This window comes from Balaenoptera borealis (genome assembly GCF_965194805.1).
Source record: "Balaenoptera borealis genome assembly, chromosome: 1".
NCBI classification, from domain to species: Eukaryota; Metazoa; Chordata; class Mammalia; order Artiodactyla; family Balaenopteridae; genus Balaenoptera; species Balaenoptera borealis.
This window is the reverse complement of record NC_138860.1, coordinates 16,612,674-16,631,949: the sequence shown is the minus strand read 5'-3', so window position 1 is coordinate 16,631,949 and position 19,276 is coordinate 16,612,674. Positions and strand designations below refer to the sequence as shown.

The 19,276-nt window shown below is 38.7% G+C and overlaps 1 protein-coding gene and 1 long non-coding RNA gene across 11 annotated transcripts in view; one reads left to right on the top strand and one right to left on the bottom strand.

Moving 5' to 3' along the window:
* The window catches only part of GPATCH2 (G-patch domain containing 2), a 183,718-nt gene that overhangs the window by 57,640 nt on the left and 106,802 nt on the right, over window positions 1-19,276 (top strand). The gene's annotated exons all lie outside the window — the stretch shown is intronic.
* The window catches only part of LOC309630682, a 440,591-nt gene continuing 435,530 nt past the window's right edge, over window positions 14,216-19,276 (bottom strand). Inside the window, exon 2 of the long non-coding RNA XR_014245884.1 lies at window positions 14,216-14,510. This is a non-coding gene — a long non-coding RNA (uncharacterized lncRNA). The remainder of the gene's footprint in view (window positions 14,511-19,276) is intronic.

The following is a 19,276-nucleotide window of genomic DNA, read 5'->3' as shown; positions in this document are numbered from 1 at the left end:
TCAATAACAGCAATTAAAAACAAAAGGTTAATAATATAACAAAAATAGTATGTTGCAAAATATGTTATAGTACTTTTATAGGCTTCAAAGTTTACTTCTAGAAAACAGTAGGAGGAATAGCTGATCTTTACTGTTTCCTTATATGCCAAGTATCTCAGTTAATCTTTACAATAATCATGTGAGGTAGGTAATATCATCCATTTTTAACAGATGAAGAAACTGGAGTACAGAGAGGTTAAGTAGCTTATTCAGGCTCACACTGCTAGTAAGGGACTCAGTTGATGCTAATCAGACCCTGCGGTTTGGGCAGATATGTCTATGTAGTTCATTAATGAGAAGATGGAAGGTCAGTGGGTTGAATGACTCAGTTCAGACTAGAAGACTAGACAGCTAGTAAATGCAGAACTGTGGTTCACATACCAGTCATTTGGCTCTAAGTCTGTGGTTGTTGCTCTTGACCTTGTTATTTTCCATTCACGTTCTGATGACCAGGCCTTATATTTTCTTGATCAGTGTTTTTCTGTCCTAGTAGTTTTCCAACTGTGTTCCATGTAGCCCTTGAGTCCCCTACGTTGCCTCAGGCCTGGCGAAGGTGCCAGGAAGTGGTTAAGAGGATAAGAATCCAGCTTGCCATCAGTCATAGTAATTCATTCAGCCTGAGGGTTCTGAGCAAGCATTTATTAGGAAAATTTCCACTGCCTGAAAATGTATAAAATAAGCTCTACTCCATGTAGCATGATTGCTGGAACTCTGTTTGCACCTGCTGATGAGGTATAAAATGCATATATATATATTTTTGTTGTTGTTTGTTTGTTTTTTTTAAAGAGGCATCCTTGGGTGCCACTTTGCAGTGTTATTTCCAAACCTTTTGTCCCCTCTCTCAACACCGGAGCGTTCTTCAGTCATTGCGAATCGCTAGAGTTGAACTTGACCCCTGGGGCACTAGTGTGGCTGTCGTTTTCCTGTACCCTGGTGCCTGGTGATAAAGAGGGGAATAGGTATATACACAGAACGGGTCAAAACTCAGCATGCCTGAGAGAAGAGGTATATTCTTTTTTCAAATTCCAGTATACCTGCTTGGAGAAACCCAAACCAGAAACAATTCTCAGAGAGAGAAATATTCTGTCCTTAAGGGCTTGGCACTGCCCAGAAAAGATCCTCTGGGTCAGTTCAAAAACAAAGCAAAGATGTAGCCATACCCTGCAGAGGAGGGGGTGTCTCTGAGCTGGACACCCCATGTCGCTCTGCTTTATCTCCTGCACTTGTCAGGGACTGGGAATAAAGATCCAGTTGATGGGTGCTTAGTCTGTAGATGAGGCATTTAGTCTTTCAGTGAGACTTCTAGATAACTACAGTCATCTCAGAAACAAAGTGGGGGAAAAGGCCATTGGCAGAAGAGGAAATAAGTACCAATCTGTGAAGATCCAATTTTGAAAATGAACTTGGAACAGATCAAAATGTGAAAAGCGTAATGGGATTATCTTGCGCAATTAAAAAAAAAGAAAAGAGAAGGAGCTTCAGCTGAATATGGTGGGCTTGCGTGAAATACATTCAGTACAAACACACACACACACACCAGTGACAAATGTCATCATAAATCTTCCCGCTGCTTGAAGTGCCACAGATTTTTCAGTTTTTTACTCTCCAAATTTAATTTTATCACGGTGACTGCTCTGCATATGTTTTTAGTTAAAACCTTTTCTTCGGTTCTAATGGCATCAGTGCTCCTCCTGTCAGCAAAGCAGTGGTGTTTGTGATTATTTTATTAAATTTGGTAGCAGATGCAGTTATTTACCCCCATGTTGAGTTGTAATTTTAAATGTCTGGTTTGATTCTTCCTACAAGGAAAAAAATCAAGTGTATTGCAGAAATGACTTTGAAAAGTACAGCTATCCCAAAAGGTGTCAATAATGCACACATGATATCTTTTTTCTTTTTTTTCCAAAAGTGAATGGAATTACTTATATTAACAAAACTTCTTTTTTTTGTTTTTCTTTTTTTTTTTTTCTTGAGACAAAATGGACATATAACATTGCATTAGTCCTAGGTATATATTATAAAATGATTACCACAATAAATTTAGTTAACATCCATCAACACACATAGTTAGACATTTAAAACTTTCCTTTCAGACTTCTGGGATTCCCTCAGCTTTTGAAATGAAATTGGGCTAATTGAGCTTTCTTCCCCCTTACCCTGTCAAATAACCCGTACCACAGTGCATGTCAAGTTTAAGTTTAGAATCTTAAAATGGAGCTATCCTATAGAGAGAGAAAGGATAAAGTGATACTTTAACTCATTAGTACCTGAAGAAAATGAAAATTACTTTAAGTCAGTGGTTCTTAAGCATAAGCAATTTTGATCCCCATGAGAGACCAGACAGTTGTGGTTGTCTAAACAAGGAGGGTGTTGGCGCTACAGGAATCCAGTGGGGAGAGGCCAGGGATGCCGCTGAACGTCCTACAGGGCACAGGACAGTCTCCACAGCAAAGAGTTATCCGTCCCCAAATGACATACGGTATAGCACAGGGGTTGAAAACCTCTGCTGTAAATGAAACACATGCAAAAGCCATGGTTCATAATTGCTGGGCCATTATATTTAGAATGTTTGAGTTATATGATCATTTATTTATTTATTTATTTATTGGCCGTGCAGCGCGGCCTGCGGGATCTTAAGTTTCCCAACCAGAGATCAAACCCATGCCCCCTGCAGTGGGAGTGCAGAGTCCTAATCACCGAACCGCCAGGGAATTCCCTCATTTAATGTTTTATTTGATAACATTAAATCTTTTTTAAATTAATTCATTCGTTTTTATTGGAGTAGAGTTGACTTACAATGTTGTGTTAGTTTCAGGTGTACAGCAAAGTGATTCAGTTGCCCATACGTATATAACTTTTTTTCAGATTCTTTTCCCTTATAGGTTATTGCAAAATATTGAGTATAGTTCCCTGTGCTATAGATAACATTCAATCTTGATTAAAGAAAAAATACATTTGAGAAAGTGTATGTGTGTGTGTGTGTGTGTGTGTGTTATAGCTGAGATTAAGACAGTGTGTTTCTACGTTATATTTGGAAAACGTTCGTTGGAGAAATTGAAATACTGGAGTTTTTCACTCATTCAGCATTTACTGAACCCCGCTATATGCAAGACGCTGATGATTAAAGATGGAAAAAAAGAACCACTCCTAAGGGTTTGAATTTGATTGATGAAGAAAGTCACAGGGGGGCTTCCAAAACCCCCCTGCTAAGTGCTGTGCCAGCAGTGAGGACAGACTCTTGCGGGGTGAAGATCAGCAGGGCAGCGATCTACCCTCTGGGGTCTGAGCGGGGAAGACTCGCCAGGAGAAGGTCTCTGAGCTGAGCCTCGAAAGCCAAGTCTGTTTTAACCGGGAACAGGAGGTAAGGAGGAGGAAGAGAAGGCAAGCCAGGCACAGAAGCGCCCGGTGAGGGAGCAGGAGGAGTGTACAGCTCTCCCGGTCTCTGGATGTTTGTGTCTGTCGAGCTGTGTCTCTTGGGTGTGCTCACAGCTTCATAGCTCTCTGGCCCTCGGGGCTCCCGCTCGATGTCTGTTTTCTCTCTTTGGCCAAGCGTGATCTCTGGTTTGTCCTTGAACCTCTGGACGGTGCTTGCTTGCCGTCTCACCCTTTCCCTCACATGCAAGCTTGGGCTCTCTTGGGCCCACACTCCCTCCTGCTTTCATCCTGCCTGGTTGTCAGATGTTTTTTTTTTTTTAACCTCCCTTTTTTCCATTTCCTTAATCCAGTGTATATGTTTATCATGTGTTAAGATAAAGGTAAGGAGAGTCCTTTGTTGAGGACAGAGAGAAGAGTATAAAGTGGGTGATAATGAGAAATAAGACTCCAGGAAGGCAGTGGCCAGCTTTCAATCAAGCATTAGAAAAAGGAGTTTGATTTTTCATGTCATAGGTAGAGAGGAGCCATTGAAGGCTCTGTATTCAAAATATACCTAGAAGCAATCCGTTCTCACCACTTTGTAAAGGATTTTTAGCAGGGAGGTAATAGAAGCTTACAGTTTAGAATAATAGCTCATGGCATAGTGGTGTTGTTTGCTGGGTGTGTTTTGGCATTAGCTGGTTTGATTTGCATTCTAGGGCTCGAATATACCTAAAGCTCTGTGATTCGTCATGTCATTTAACCTCCTCCTGCCTCTGTTTTCTCAGCTCGAAAGTAATTGTATTGTTTTCCTAGGATTTTGTTGTAACTTTCAAGATTTGGAGCAGTTTTTAATTCATTGTTTAATGATTTCTTTAAATTAATATGATTATACATATTACTGTGGCAGCATGGGGCCAGTTGGAGGTGAGGGGGGGAGACATTTGCTTGAGAGAGATTTGGTGGGTTTGATGAACAAGATTTGATTCCCAGCAAGGATAGTTGGATGAAGTGAAAGGAAGCTAGGCTTTTGCAAATTGTGTTGATTAATTGTGGTCTTTTGCTTTGTTTTCTTTTAATGTTAACCCAGAACTTCTCTGAGGTTGATTAATTGTGGTCTTTTGTTTTCTTTTAATGTTAACCCAGAACTTCTTTGGGGTTTCATGGGGTGGTATATGTGAACTCTAAACAGGCAGATATCAGAGTTTAACTTTTTTGGAAAGAGATGGTGAAGAACATGAATTATGCGGCATGATGGCTGGTGGAGTTCTTAGGTTGGTTCTTGACTTTTTAATAGTCAGCGGGATGCATTTATTCAGCACAAGGGCTCTTACAGTGCATGTAAGTACAACAGCAGATCATTAAATTTGTACATTTGATGTCTGATTTTATTGTTATTTAATGTTACTGTAGATGAAACCCTATTAGTAAAAGATACCTGATTCACGTGTATTCAATGTTAAAACTATATAATTTATTTAGAGCTTACTATATGTCAAGCACAGTGCTACATGTTTAAATATATTACCTCCTACATTCAGAAGCCCTTTAAAGATAGTAGTGATTTACACTGTACAGATCAAGTGAGTTTCAGCCTCAGAAAGGTAGATGACTTGCCCAAGATTATACACGCAGTCTTCATAGAGCCCTGTTTCTAATCGTTTTTTTGGTGTGACTCTAAACCCTGTGCTTTTTCCGCAATAATCTCGAGACGTTATATATAATCAGTATCATTTTTAAGTTTGAGATGGTGAGATAACATGAGAATGCTTTGAAAAAGTCAGTGGATTAGAAAATCATCAGTTGGAGAATCGTAAGATGTGGATCATGATTCAGAAGCATTTTACAGATTAACTTGTATCTTCAGCTTATTAACTTGTTAAATGGTAATAAAGTTTGACTTCTGCTTATTTTACTGCATGAACAGCATGTACGGAAAATTTTTAGAATTCAAAATAATGTCTTCGGTACAGGAATGGACAGTTTGGTATTGGGGCAGGAATAGAAAAATCAACATATGAAACACAACAGGGAACAACAAATGAAACAAAACAAATCACACAAACAGTGTCATTGGACATACGACAAAGGTGATATTATGGATCAGTAGGGAAAGGATGGACTTATCATTCAGTGCTGAGGGACATGAGTTATTCATATGGGGGAAATGGAATTGGAGTTCCCTACCTCATGGTACGTACAAAAATCAATTCCGAGTGGATTAAACACATAAGTGGCAAGGCAGAGCTGTAACACTTTTAGAACAAATATTGGCAAACAACTTCCTCAAAGCAGAAGAATTTTTAAAGCAAGACCAGAAATAAAATGTAAACCATAAAGGAAAAGATGGATGCAACCTTATTAAAATTATGAACTCGACATATGTAAAAGAGAGTGAAAACATACACACATGCACATGCGCGCCCCATGGCTCAGACTGAGAGAAGCTTTTAGGGACACAATTAACTATCAAAGTGTAGAATCTAAAGTATATAAAGAATATAAATTAGTAAGTGAAAAATAGACACCTCAGAGAAAGATGGGCAAACAAGAAGAATAGGTATTTCACAAAAGAGGAAGCATAAATGGCCTATAAACATGAAATACGTTCAGCTTCATTAGAAATTAGGGAAATGTCTTTGAAATCACAGTGAAATATGAGTCCTTGCCCATCAGATTGGCAGAACTTGAAAACAGACAATGTAAGTTGTTAGCAAGGTAAGGATTAATGGGGTCCCAGAAATATTGCCTCTGAGTATACACTGTTATAACTATTTTGGAAAAAGACAATAGCCTGTAAAAAGTGCATATCTCATAAATTTGCAATTGCCCACAAGGTGGATACCCTAGAGAAACTTTTGCATTTTATGTTAGAAGTGATGTACAAAAATATCCATAGTAACAGTCTTTTTAAATGAAAACTGGACCAAAAAACCCATAAATGTGTATTAGCAGGAGAGTGAATGAACTGTGGTAAATTCATTGAGTGGAATACTATATCAATAGTAAAAATGAGTGAACTACAGCTATATGCATCAACGTTAATAAATCTCAAAATATAATACGGGAGGATAAAAGTAAGTTGCAGAGTAATACATACAGTATAATTCCATTTATATGAACTTCAAAGATTGGCAAAACTAAACCATATTGTTAAGGGATACATAAACTGGTAGTAAAACTAATGAATAGTGACTTCCCTGGTGGCACAGTGGTTAAGAATCCTCCTGCCAATGCAGGGGACACGGGATCGAGCCCTGGTCCGGGAAGATCCCACATGCCGCGGAGCAGCTAAGCCCGTGCGCCACAACTACTGAGCCTGCGCTCTAGAGCCCGCGAGCCACAACTACTGAAGCCCACGCGCCTAGAGCCCGTGCTCCGCAACAAGAGAAGCCACCACAGTGAGAAGCCCATGCACCATAAAGATTCCCTAAATGGGGTGGATAGCAATGGACTTTCTTAATTTGTTGTTCTGTTAGTCATCACTCTTGTAGAAATATCTTAGCTTGTGAACTTTTCCTCGGTCAGCTGGCTTTTTCTCAATCAACTGTTATTGCAGGTAGTTAGTGGCCCCTATACTCCTTCTGAGCTGGTCAACAGAGTGGAAAACTGAAGGGAAGAAGGGCTTTCAGCATCCAGTTCTCTGCAGCCTTCCAGCAAGTGACAACCCAGAGCAGCTAAATGAGGGGCTCATTTATGTTAGCTATGTTATGGTTATGGTTTTAGAGAAAACAGTTTAAGAAGCATCATGAGCATTTTCACTTCTTACCTTACAGTGTTCCTGAGGTGAGTCTAGGTGAGACTCAAAATGGGACCAAACCTCTGATAGTGAAAAATAGCATGGTAACATCCAAACCTTCATACCCTAATATAGAATCAGGAACCAAATGGGAAATAAGTCCTCTCAAGCTGGCCTTATAGGCAGTGTGGCAGTAAGCTACAGTATATATGAAACCATATATGACACCACTTATAAAAGAATTTGCAGACAGAACTTCCCACTTAGAACTTTGATTCCTCTATAACCTTATAAAGTGAAATCATTGAATATCACTAGACTCTGGGGAATGACATAAGATATAAACAATCTTTATAAATAGTTGGGGTTTTATTTTAAATTATGAAGCTAGCTTACCTTTTTTTCTGCATTACTTGCCATGTTGATTTTTTTTTTTTAATTTATTTATTTATGGCTGTGTTGGGTCTTCGTTTCTGTGCGAGGGCTTTCTCTAGTTGTGGCAAGCGGGGGCCACTCTTCATCGCGGTGCGCGGGCCTCTCACTATCGCGGCCTCTCTTGTTGCGGAGCACAGGCTCCAGACGCGCAGGCTCAGTAATTGTGGCTCACGGGCCCAGTTGCTCCGCGGCATGTGGGATCATCCCAGACCAGGGCTCGAACCCGTGTCCCCTGCATTGGCAGGCAGATTCCCAACCACTGTGCCACCAGGGAAGCCTGCCATGTTGATTTTTAAAAGAGAACCTGAAACGAAAAAATACCTATCTCAGTAAATCTTGGTCTTAGAAATCCATTAACATTGAGTATGTAGAAACCAAGCAACGGCATAATACCAAGTATGAAAAGATTCAGGCATCATAAAGTTTCAAGCCATATGTACACTGATGAGTGAATCATACATTTTAGAAGAATGGAAATCATATAAGTTCCTACTGTTTGTAGCACTGGCTGTAAAACCTTGAATGCTCAGTAGTACAGGCAAAAACTCTCAGAAAGTTTTCCAACCACTTTGGAGGGAAAATTTTAAAAAGTTTATATCTTAAAAAAAAATAAAACTAATAAATATAGGGAAAAAGCTTTAATTTAAAAATAAAAATGGTTACTTTTGTTATTGCCTCTTTTTTCTGAGTCAAACTCATTTAACATATTGGTATAGTAACATTCAAATCCCAAATGTATGAAGATTTTAAAAAATATCTTGAATAGAAGCAATATGATGTCTTTATGTGTGATTTTAGCTATCCTACCAATTCTACAAAAGTGCTGGGTTTTTTAAAAAGTTACATAGGATTTATATTCCACCTGCTTCCAAAACAGATTTGCAGTTAGACTAGTTTGATTTCTGAAGATGAGAAGACTATATCAGATTAAATAAAAGAAATGTGCCTTGTTGATGGGTTTGTATATTCCTGAATCAAACACATGGCAACTGCAGCATTTACAATAATAACAATAATGCTCAGACTGCAGCATCTCTAATAGTTTCATTATTTCTTTCCTGTAGCTCTAACCTTTTAGTGTTTGCCATAGAGCAGGCTGTGCTACAGATACGATTTAATCAATTGCCAGGCAATGTAGCGTTATTAATGTGATCTCAAGAGATGCTCAAGTCAACACAGGGCCTGAGTATTTTATCCCACAGGCTGCTGTGACTTTTGGGGCTCAGTGAAGACTGGGCTGCCCTAGCTAGTGACCTCGTAATTTCCAGGAGCAGGTGGAGGTGGCAATTATAGCTTCGGCCACTATCTTGAACTTTCTGTAGTAGGTGATGAATTGCAAATGGCTAGACCCTGTGCACAACAAAAAACTCAAATAAATCTTCAATGTGTAATAATGACAAGACCGAAAGACTGGCAGCTATAACAAGGCTTCTGTTGTCACCCACTTTACTATAGCCTTGATATTCATCATTATCAGCTGGAGCTAGTTCAGGAGCTGGACAAGAAGGTCCAAAGAAGAATGAGTTGTTTGCGCTGAAGCATCCAGTTGGTCCCATCTGGATGAGAGTAAATGGGATTTTTTTTGCCTGTTCACTAGGCCAGAGCTGTCCATCATTTTAGGCAGGTATCTGATCACTTCATGCTGTGGGACAATATGGCTTTACACTGCTTGGTTCTCTCTTGGTAGCGCAATATAACATTTTTCCTCTGTTTGAAAGCTTTTGGTTACTTTTCGGTTACATTAAAAATGCCATTCTGTCTCACAAAACTGAGCTAATATTCTCCATTGTGAACAAATGGTTTCTCAAATGAGAACACAATTTTAATACAACCTGAATCACAATTGAAATCTGTGTCCTGAATCCTATGAGGTTATGTTGAATAATGTTATTTATATTTCCTTCAGCATCTTATAACTTAATACTTTTAATTTTAAAAACAGTAATATAGAAAATGCCAAAAATGTGTTGGAACTTTAAAATTATTTTTTAAAGTATTACTTACTATTCCTTAAACACTTTATACTATTGTCGATATATGTAGTATGCATATTCTTAATAATGTGCCCGGGTCATTTCTGTCAGAATTGACAACTGAATACTGTTTGATTTCAAATGAAGCCATATTCACTTTGATCCTTCAACATTTTAGCTCTGTGATAAGATTAATCAATATAATATTATTCTAGGATTGATTGTTTGACCCCTTAGAGGCATATCCGTGTTTTTAAAAATATAGTCTGTTCAGCATTCATTTATGGAGACCATATATGGAGACCGTGTTTTGTATGTTGTCTTTCTTGTGATTATGATGTTCTTAAAATGAAAATTTGCAAATTTAGGTGATTGATTTCCCTTTTTATTAACCACAGCCATCTTTAATAAAGACTATGATCATCCTCTTAGTGTGTTTTTTTACCTTTTTTTTTCTGTTTATTTTCCACCTTTTAAGGGAAAAGATCATATAACTAATTCTTAACATTTTAGATTTGGTGCTGGCCTTTAAGAAAAATGAATTCCTTAGTAATAAACAGTGGAATCCTTTGAACGCCTTTGCTTTTGATTTATGAAATTCCTGTTCCTATCACTTAAATGTATATTTTTAGATAAACCAATAATTACATAATTCAAATTCACTTTAACTCCTGAGATGATGCAAAGGTCAGACTTCTGAGGTTTCCATTTCTCCACAATGCAGGTTCACTCCCTGGGTTCAGGCCAACTGACATGCCATCGTTCATTTTGTCTTGCCTTTCTAATAAATCTGTAAGCCTTGAGGCGCCAGACTCATGCAGATTTCTTTGCATTTGAATGTCTTGATGGAATAACACCTGCCAATTTCAAAACCAGAGCATATTGTATTTCATCTCTGTAGACCTCGCTTCACCCAGTCGTGGCCACGTGAAAATATATGTCAAGAACACTGTTTTCTCCTATTGGAATTTAGGCAATTTGTTTTCGGACCGTGAGCAGCTTCAACCTATTTTTGGAGCCCCTCTGTGGCCTGACCATTCGTTCTAACATAATTTATGGTGGCACTGTGACATATGGACTTTTCATCTCTGTCCAACTGAAATTCTCTGTTGAACGTAGACTCTTCTCCCTGTGCCCTCTGGTGACTCCTTTCCCTACCTTGGCTGCCTCTGGAACGGGTCCACCATTAAGGAATTTGTACTGGGCCGCATATGCCTTCCACTAGATAAGTTACTAAATTAAAAGATAAGAATGCACTTTGAATAGCTTAAGTGTGGATATGGATATGTCATACGAACCTGCTTAAGAATCTAACAGATAGCAGTATATTTAAGTGTCTCCCATCTATGTAAAGGGGGTACTTGAGTTCAGGTTGTTTCAGTCACTAGAAAAAGTATATGAAATTTCATTCATATACATCAGGGTGGGCTGTGGGTGTGGCAGTCAGTATTTTCTCTAGGTATTTCCCATCTAGATGTACTGCTCGTAGTTATGTTAGAATGAGAAATTATTTAAGAATTGATCTTAATTTCTCAAGAAAGCTCTTGGCATTTAATGCTGAGAAATATTACCAATGTCATCTAAGACTGTGGTAACTGAAGACTAAATAATTTAAGTGAAAGTGGATGATATTCAATGACTGTAGTTATTTTGTGATCTTCCAGCACGCTATTTTATTTACTAGCCATTTGACCGTATACAGGATACTTAACTTCTCTAACTAAATGCTAGTTCTCCCCTTGTAAACTGGGTTCCTAATCGTACTTCTCTCCTAGCATTTTATTGTGTTAATGGATATGAACTGTTTCACGTGATTTCTGGCGTAACATTTTCAAAAATTGTCGGACATGATTGTTCAGAACACAACATAGAATTACATTTCTGTGCTCCCGTTTCTCAGTGTACGGCTCAGATGGCTGAAACTCCTTGGCAGAGGGAACTCTGGGGACGCTGCTCTCAAGGTTAAAACAGAAAGGAAGAGCAGTCTTGATTCTTTGACTGCGTTACCCGAGAGCCCTGTACTCACTTGTCTGTACATCAGAATCCCCTGGAGGGCTGGTTAAACCAGAGGGTGCTTGGCCCCAACCCCCAGGGTTTCTCATTCAGCGGGTCTGGGTTAGGGTCTAAGAATATGCATTTCTAGCAAGTTCCCAAGTGATGCTAATGATTCCAGGAACACTGATCAAGAGAGACCCTTTCCTTCACTGACACTGAGACGGAAACGGACTAATTTATGAGACCCTGTATTTGCTATTTGGTAACACTGGCACCAAGTAGAACACCTGTGCAGCCTACAGAGAGCAGACTTTGCTTCCTGACCAAACATCTTTTTCTGTACTTTGTACTTCTGACTGGTCCAGGCTTCTCTCTCTCTGTTCTGTTAATGATTAATGAAAAATTCTTGTTTTATTTTCTTAGTAAGTTGGGGATTCTAGAATGATTTAAATTGAAATACAATATTATTTCAAATTATGAATCTTTTTAGAGATTTATAATATAACATAGAAGTATGTGAAAAATTATCTGTCCATGTAAGCAAAAATTCTCCATAGCCTCTCTGATTGTATGCTATGTAATTGCACTTACTAATCACGTAATTGCATATTTTAATTAACACGTCTTACTTGCCTTCCTACATGTATTTAAATAATTATATTAGTATAATATATAATTATAAAAATACAGTTCAGTATCACATTTTATTGCTCATAGTGAAAATATTTGTTCATTAAGATTATATAAAGCAGACAGTCATTTCTGACTGGCCAATAGAAGTAAAAAATGGTTTTAAAATCACATTTTTTAAAATTAGTTTATTTCCAGTGCAAAGTAAGCTCTCCTTTATTTTTGAAAATAAATTTTATTTTGTGGGTTTCTGTTTCTGAAGCAAGTATTAAACACATTTTATTTATCAATAGATTTCTGTTAGGTCATTTTTTAAACCAAGAAGATAACAAGAAAGTTTGACTTTCAGTTGTAGATGAATATCCTTCACTAAAAAGAATTAAAATTAATGATGGTAGCATAATCAGTTTGTATTGAACACTATCTTAGATGGTTTTATTTTTTTCCTGTGATTATAGTTGGTCTCCCTTCATGGGAATCACAACTTTGAGGGCAGTGACTGTCTACTTTGATCACCACTGTGTCCCTACGATCAAATCACTACCCAGCGCTGAGCAGGTATCCATAAATATTTGGTGTATAAATGAAATAGTAGGAATTATTATTATTATTATTATTATTATTATTATTATTATTATTGCCTTTTACTGAGCATCAACTATATGGGAAGTCTTTTGCTAGGTAATTACATATGCCTTCAATCATAATCATAGCCTATAAAAATAGATATTAATCATTGAGGAACCCTAGGCTTGGAGAGATTAAAAACCTACCCCGTGTCACAGCTAACAAATGGTGGGTCCTTGTCTTTCTGCTACAGAACCTAGGTTTTTGCCACTAAACTATGCTGCCTCAAAGTCTCATATTCTGGGGGGTAAAACAGGAACATGTCGAGCATTCAGGGAGAGAAGAAAGGGGCACTTTTGAGATGGCCATTTAGGAGATAGGAAAGATAGGAAACTGACTGGGAATAGACGGTTATTCCTTGCAGGGCTTTCCCATTAAAGAACTAATCAGGAGGAAATGAGGTTTGATTTTGTTTGCACATAATTTAAAGCAATTGGCATTCAACTACACCATGATTGTTTTGCACCCAACTAACCTGTGAACCTAAAGGCAGTGAAAGTTTTCAGTCATTAAACTTTTCCTTTTTTCTAACTCCTCTAAATTTGCATAGGACTAGTTAGTTTTTAGATTCTCTTGCTGATGAAGAAATTCTCCTGTGTTTTGTATATATTCCTTACCTCGGTGACTTATCTTAATTGACTCTTTCCTTGTTTATTCTCATACATAGCTGTGAGTGGATTTATCTTACCAAGGGATATAAGTGACCAGTAAATGCTTGTTGAATGATGAATGAATAAACAAATTAGTGAATGAATGACAAGAGGCCATAGCGTTTCATTCTTTCTCTTCAAACTGTCTTGTATGAGCTGTAATTCGGATGGGATGGAGCCACTCATTTGTATCATAAGGTCAAAGATGGAAAAGGAAGATATCAAATCAAGTAAATTTTTCTCAGGGGATCCTGATCTCTCTATACACGGTAGCAGGAATATCTTAAGTGCTTCTGGAGCATTTTCATCCCAGAGCAGCATTTACCATCTTCATTTCCCAAATGTTAGATATGACTGACAGTCCTGAAATACATATTCTAATATTTGAAGCAAGATATCTAGGGGACGAAAGTCCCTACTCTGAAGGGAAACATAAATTTATAATTAAATTGAAAAAAACCTTAGCATATTTATCTGAGTTATCACTTATTATTTGGTCATTAATTGAGATTAATTAATATCTCACATGTTGCCTAGCCCATAATAGGTGCTCAGTAAATGGTTCTGTCATTGAACATCTAAGACTGTGGCCTTAGATCAGAGCTGTTTGAAGAGACCTGGAGAGATTAAGCCAAAATTTAAATATTTTGAAAGAAGGTCATTTAGATACTATTAGACAAAGCTTGTGTAGAAGGAGAAAAAGAACAGGCAGTTGTATACAAAGATAAATGCTTATTTGTGCCTGGCAGTTAAACCTCCTCAGGTGTTAACTCTTTTTATTTATTTATTTATTTATTTATTTTTGGCTGTGTTGGGTCTTCGTTTCTGTGCGAGGGCTTTCTCTAGTTGCGGCAAGTGGGGGCCACTCTTCATCGCGGTGCGCGGGCCTCTCACTATCGCGGCCTCTCTTGTTGCGGAGCACAGGCTCCAGACGCGCAGGCTCAGTAATTGTGGCTCACGGGCCTAGTCGCTCTGTGGCATGTGGGATCTTCCCAGACCAGGGCTCGAACCCGTGTCCCCTGCATTGGCAGGCAGATTCTCAACCACTGCGCCACCAGGGAAGCCCAACTCTTAGAGTGATTTTTTTGTTGTTGTTTTTTAAAAAGAATGGAGCAACATCTCCAAACTGCGATCTCTCCTAATCTAGGCAAAAAAAAAAAAAAAGTTTCATAAAAAAATTGAATTAAATGAATAAGTTCTTGAATCCATTTTATAAAGCCTGTAAATATTCAAAGTATTTTCTTACGACTGTTATTTTTTATTTTGCATAGATACAGAGAAGCAGGTGTCTCTTAGTGTTTCTGCGGCACGTGTAGTCATTCACTGTCCTTTGTCATGTAAAACCTCACTGGTAAGAGAATCTTTATTTCACAAGTAAGACCATAAGAGTTGGCATGTATTCACACCCACCATTCATTTCACCCATTTGTCTAGCTCTTTAACCAGAGAAAGTTATTGAAATGGCATCGTTGGCTTTGTAAGATAACAAATGTCTGTTAACGTTTATCCATGAACTTGGAAGATATATATTACAATCTAGTGTAAAGTAATTTTATATTTTTCTGATGCGTCACAGTTTATAAAACTTTCTATGTACTTTAACATAGTTTAGGTATACATCAGGGCCCCTCAGAATTCTAGTTTGGCCTCGTGATTCTCTGGCTTCTTCTTATAACTAATTGTGCTTGGTGCTCTAGGCTACATGGAGAAAAATGGTAAACAGCCTGCTTCCAAGAAGCCTAAAATCAAGAGTGAGGTCTTAGACAACTACCTATTAAATCAAATTACTGTTTGTTAAGTGTTTAGCTATTCAGTGAAGGACAGATCATTTCTGATTGGGAAAATCTGATTTTCTTAGGAAAATCCTTTTCCTTTGTTTTGCCTTTCTGCAGGAAGAACATAGTAGAGACGCATGTTTATGCTGCTGGACTCTGGGTGCTGCCCCAGGGCCCTGTATGACCAGGACTGCAGAGGCCGGGACCTCGCCCTAAACTCTCACCAGCCAGTCCTGTTCCCAGGGTCTCACACATGCTCCTGGCACTGTCGCCATTGGTGGCACTCCTGCTGTGACTAAACAACGCCTCGGTGTTGCTCTCCAGTCACATTTCTGAATCGGAGGGTCCCCCAGAATCCCTGACTGCTGGGCCACCTCAGCCAGATTTAAGGTTTTTAGTCCCCTGTGAGAAAGTGGAGACATGAGTTGACGACTCTTTCAGGAAGTTGGGCTTGGAAGGGGAAGAAAGAGAAGGAAAGTTGCACTGTCCAGAGTTTGGGTTGTTTTTCATAAAGGAGTGTCGGGGGTATGTTTAAATGCCGGTTGGGAAGGCTGCAGTCGAGGAAGAAAGGCTGAGAAAACCCAACAGAGAGAACAGAGAAGGGCTGTTGAACTGAGTGAGGCTCCTAATTCTGTGAAAGTTGACAGGAGCCCGAGGACAGATGAGAAATTGGCCTTACGGAGGAGGAAAGACATTTCTTCCATTTGACTGGGAGGAACAGAGGGGGGTGGGTTGATCAAAGTTTACAATTTCAGGGCAGGGAGTGAGAAAGTGTTCAAATTTCTATTTTATTGTAAAATAGAAGCCAAGTTTGTTTGCTAAGATAGAGTAGAGGGCAGGGAAGTGGTTGAAGAGACTTGCCAACGTTTGAAGTGCCTTCTGTGAAGAATTAAAGGGAGAGCTAATTCGAGACCGTTGGGATTACCCACCTGAGCATACATTTCTAGTTCCACTCATCCCAGTTGTGTGGTTTTCTCCAAGAGCGTTTACCAGCCTGGATGTGGTTGGCTGGCAGATAATGCACAGGTGTGTGGAGAAGTCTTGATTTGCTCACCGTTAGAGCTTAGCTAGGTGGGTGTGTGGAAAGGAGAGGTGAGAAAGGGAATTGAACTTTTTTTCAGAAGAATTTTGACCTCTGATTTAGACAGGAAAGAAAGTGGAGCGAGGGAAACCTAATAATTTGGAAGAAAGTAGAAGGGTCAGTACACCAATTGTTCTTATCTGGCGAAAGAATAAGAATAACTGAGTGGAAAGGAATAGAATTTTGGTCAGAGTGAAATGTTATGTAACTTTAAACACAATGGCATTTTCATCATATGAAGCATACGCAGAGGCCATGAAAGCCTAGACATTTAGGGTGTCTTAGCCCCCTCTGTTACTTTTAGGCAAGAGAGTTTTGATTTGCAGTCTCATATCTCAGTCCAAATGTCTAATATAAAAATACCTGGAGTTCATTTTTTCAGAACTTCATAAAGATGGTTACTCAAGTGTAACTATACATACACAATACCAATATGATATATGAACATCCTAAGTATTAACTTCAGCCTGTTTACATTACAGAACCAATGCAGTCTTGGCCACATGAAGCTAAGAGAATCATCCTTGATCTGGTTTCTTGGCTTCACTTGTAATTGTGGCCCTTCTTGACTTCTCTGTCCTGTTCTTGTCCCATGAAACTGTGCGCTGAACTGGTCATTTCCTCGTATCAGTTCATTTAATAAATACACTTTTGTAGAATGTTTCCATTTCTGTTTACCATGGCTCAGTTTCAGGCTTTGCTAATAGCAGCACACAATAGAAAACATGTGATGTTACACTATTCCTATAACTCAGAGTAAAGTATCTTTTCCATCACAAATGAGGAAACTGAGCCATGGAGGGGATTAAAAACACTCCCACAATCACGCTTTGCGGGGATGTTGTCTCTGATGACTCAGAGTGGACACACTCAGCCATCACTCTGTCCTGAATTTTGATCAGTTGTATTCTCTGACCAGCTATTTCTTAGTCTTTAAGATGTGTCTTTCTCCTTCACAAAACTACACAGATAGGAAATAAGGTTACGGAACTGAGGTAAATAAAGCAAGCAGAACGGTGTGTGGCCCATGGCAGACACTCGGCCATGTTAGTTCCCTTTCCTGTCCCCAAATGCCACCTGCGCCAGCGTTTTAAGCTCGGGAATGGCATTACGCTTTTAGTGAGGTGTGCAGATGGCTGCTTCTCTCAAACGTCACTACACTCTTCTGCCCTGTGCTGCCAGTGAGAAATTAGAGAAAAAAACTTGAAGATTAAAGAAAAGTGGAAAAGCCTGCAGAAGAGAACAACATGTTGGCAAGTCTAGGGGTAGATACTAAACCATAGGCACCATCAGAAGTTTCCACTTCAGGAAGTTGGAATTGATCCTTAGGGCTTTTTGGTTGCAAGAAACCGAAACCCAATTTAGCCTGCCTTATGCAGTTGAAAAAAAAGAAACTTATCGGCTCAGAGAACTACAGTGTTGGATGCACAAGCTTACCATGGCATTGGGATCAAATCTTGCTCCTTCCATCTCTGGCTCTGCTTCATACACTGCCCTCTCCAACCCCCCACCCCGGGTTGACTCCATTCTCAGGCAGGCCCTCATGGAGGCAAAATGGCTGTAGGCACTCGAAGCTTGTAGCTTACATCTGTTATCCCACCCTTTCTCCTCGAAAAGAGGAATCTTTTCTTTCCAATAGTTCCAAAAATATCCTAGAATTGATTCTTAATGACTTTGACTAGGTCGTATTCACATCTTTGAACCAAATACGGTGGACGTGGGATGGAAGTTGTGAATGTCCAGGCGTGGGCTTGGAAAGTGGACACAGCTTCACTATACCTCATACTCTAAGGATGGGAGAAGGGTATTCTCATGTGGAAAAAAAAAAACAAAACAGAGTACTATTAGAAGAAGGAATAAATGGTTTTACCCAACCAGTAGGCTTAGAACCAGCAAGTATTCCTTAAGAAACAAAGCTTATATGTATAATCAAAACCCTCTTGATCTCATAATATATAGCCCACCTTAGAATTTTTTACCAAAAAGAAAGTTTTTACATCATTTTTGAGCATGAATGATGTAGTTGGACCATAGGACATATTAAATAAGAAAATCAGAAGGTTTGGTCTTCATAGGGGAAACTGCTTCTCTCTGCCCAGCTGGAAATACCTAAAATATTACTTACGAAAGAGGTTTTAACATGTTATTCAAATGAAACTTGGATCTTCTTAGCTTCCACTGCATCATTTTACTTGAAAGGTTTGTGTAGTGAACTTGCAGATCAGATTATTATGTGATGTAATGAGTTATTCAACACATTGTCCTGCACATTGTAGTGATAAGTAAACATCGGCATGGATTAAGAAGAGAATTGCAGTTTCTCCATATGTGTGCATCTAACTATTACCAGTTTTTCAGGTACTTATAAGGTTAAACAAAATATGGAAGCTTAAATTTTCTGCTTTTGTTTGCTTGTTTTCTGAATATAGGCTACCTTGTAGAAACTTGCCGAAACAGTGGAATGATCCCTTTTCTCAGATCAAGGACTTTTGGTTCTATCAGGCTTTGAGAGGCTCAACTTGTCAGACCCCTAGTGACTCACAAGACTGTACTTTGTAACTGCTATGACAGGACATCTGTACACTGTAAATTTGAAACTGCAGGGGTAAAAAACGAGAGCCTTGCTGATTTGTCTTAGGAAGTACAGAAACCCAATCATTTCTTATTGCTGGATTGTCTTGAGTTCAGTGGAATCAGAGTTTTATGAAGCAGTGTAAGGTTTATTGGGGAAATAAAGTCACAATTTAGAAGAAATTGACAGGATTTTCCTAAGTCATGTTTTTCTTCTCTGTCTTAAAATATCAAACCTTAGAATGATAGAAAGTTATGTCAGTATAGTAGTGTTGCAAAAGTTGCTATTGGATCTAAATCAAATTTGCTTATGAAGGAAAGAACTTATTGCAAAAGCTACAGATGAATATATTTGTCCCAGATTTCTATAAGTTCTGGCTGTGTAGCCAAACTCTGTGCAGTGTTTA